Source organism: Pteropus vampyrus, unplaced genomic scaffold (genome assembly GCF_000151845.1).
Source record: "Pteropus vampyrus isolate Shadow unplaced genomic scaffold, Pvam_2.0 Scaffold7, whole genome shotgun sequence".
Classification (NCBI taxonomy): domain Eukaryota; kingdom Metazoa; phylum Chordata; class Mammalia; order Chiroptera; family Pteropodidae; genus Pteropus; species Pteropus vampyrus.
In genome coordinates, this window is record NW_011888788.1 from 8,215,262 (window position 1) to 8,217,578 (window position 2,317).

Below are 2,317 nucleotides of genomic sequence, written 5' to 3' on the forward strand. Positions count from 1 at the left end.
TGTTATTACTCATATGGATGTTGAGGGACTGGAGATCTCTTCTTCCATATCTGCTTCCTGCTGAGAATGGTTGTAGTCTCTGCCTACTGGGGTTTCACGGAGCTCTCTCCCTTTTCTGCCTTGACTAGGGTGGGGTCTGATAAAGCTAGCTATACTGGTTCCATGGGTCCATTTCATGCATTCAACTTTCCCTGAACTCTGCGGCCTGTAGGCCCTGTGGAGCTTCCATTTGATTCTTAGAGCTTTGGACAAAGCCTGGACTATTTCAGACACAAAGGCAGGTTCATTGTCTGATCCTATAAAGAGTGGTAGCCTGTATCTTGGAACAATTTCCTTCAGTAAGGCTCTGACTACTGCTCGTGTCCGTTCATCCCATCCAGAGTAAGTGCAAACTAACACAAGCAAATAATGGTGGCTTCTACAGGGCTTGACCTCAGTAAAGACTACTTCCAGGTCTTTGGACAGCATAATTCCAATTGACTGCACCCCTGGACGAGGCCTTGGTCTCTGGCCAGCGTCGTTTCGCGCACAAGTCACATACCTGGCGTTGATTTGGGCGCACAGATGTGGGAGCTTAGATATGAAGTAGTAGCAGCTTAACAAACTCTCTAGAGAAGTATTCCCAGAGGGAGTTAATTCATGGCGTTGCTTTACCAGTTGCAAAGCCAGTGTGGCTGAAACAAAGAGTCTCCAATCTAAAAGCTCCCAGAAGACTTTCTTCCTCTTATTTCCCCATTCACTGGAAGCCCATTGATCCTCCTCCTTAGTATATCTCGGGGTGAAAGGCAATTCTGGTGCTAGGAGAAACTTGGAGATTGGTTTAGGACCTGTCACAGCGCTCGATTGGTTGGCAGTCTGTCTAGCTGCCTGATCTGCTAGGAGTTTTCCTCTACTAACACGGTCGGTTCTACACTGGTGGCCCTTGCAGTATATGACTGCTATTTAGGAGGCATCCATACTGCCTCTAGCAGTTGGATTATTTCTTCTTTATTATTTCTTGTCCTCCTGCAGTCAGTAATCCTATCTCTTTATAGATGGCCCCACGTATACGCAAGGTGGCAAAAACATACCTTGAATCTGTATAAATTAGCCCACTTCCCCTTGGCCTTCTAGTTGCAGTTCTTGAGCACCTCGTTCGTGACCCTAAGTAACTGGGTAAAGTCCTCTCATTGTTGAAGTTGGTGGCGGATGTCAGTGGAGGACTGGGCCACAAATGCTGCGTTGACTGTGCGCTGGCTGTCTTGTGCTTTGGGCTCAAAAGGAGTATACTTCTGGAACGCCTTGCATAGTCTCTCATACAACTCTATGGGCGACTCCCCTGGCTAGCCTTTAATGAAGGGAACGGGAACCATCCCAGCCTGGCCGTTCTTGTTCCGGGCACTCCACCACTGTTCATTAGGCTTCTTTATTATCATCGGAATTTCGCCCTTCTCAAAAAACAGGTCATTAGCATCGATCCCAGAAAAATCGCAGAGTCTGCGCGTGTTCTAATGCACTTAGAAATCTGGGCGCGACTCCATTAGGGTGGTGGTGTTCAGGCAGTGAGTTTTATAAAACTCCAACAGGGCTGGCAAGTAGTCAAATCCTAGGTCCCTAATTTTAAAACTGCGGTTGGGCAGTGAATTGATGATGCACTGGGAGACTTGCGCATTCTCGGACACGGACACTACAGAGTCCTCAGAACAGGTGAGGAAGTCACGGACTAGGAACATGCCGTGGAGTCGGCCCTGGAGTCAGGTTTGCACCTCCCTTGTGAGACACTGGCCCTACCTACCAAGTGGATAGATCTAAGGAGTTGAACTTGAACCTGGTGGAGGAGAGGGCACCGGACCGGGTCTCTAGGGCGGGAAGGGGCAGCAAAGGCACTGATGGTAGAAGTTTGTCTGGCAATGGATAATAAAGTGGCCTTGTGGGGACTGACGGGGCTACTGGGGTGTATGGCTGTTGGAAGATAGTTTCTTCCTTCAGGCCCCCTCGGTGGATGGATTTTCCTGACACATTCTTGTCCTTTTGCTTAGCTGATTAGGCCATAAATTTCTTATTCTGTTCCTGCCTATTTGCGCCAAACCGAACCCATGGTAGCACCATAGTAGCAGTTTGCAACCACGTGTCTATGTACGGCCACTGGTCTGGATATCCAGGGGTCCCTGTCACTACCTGATACACTGCCTTTACTGTGGGGAGGTCTAGAGTCCCTTCTGGGGGCCGCCCTACCCCGAATATGGGCTATTCGAGTTCACAAAGAGTACGAAGCTTTTCTGGATACAGCCTGATCCTGTACTTTTCTGAAAAACCTTCCTTAAATTTTTCCAACACA

General features: G+C 48.6%; 1 pseudogene; it reads right to left on the reverse strand.

The window, feature by feature from the left end:
* Positions 1-931: 931 nt before the first annotated feature.
* Positions 932-2,077, reverse strand: LOC111745916 (annotated as a pseudogene).
* Between the last annotated feature and the right edge of the window lie 240 nt (positions 2,078-2,317).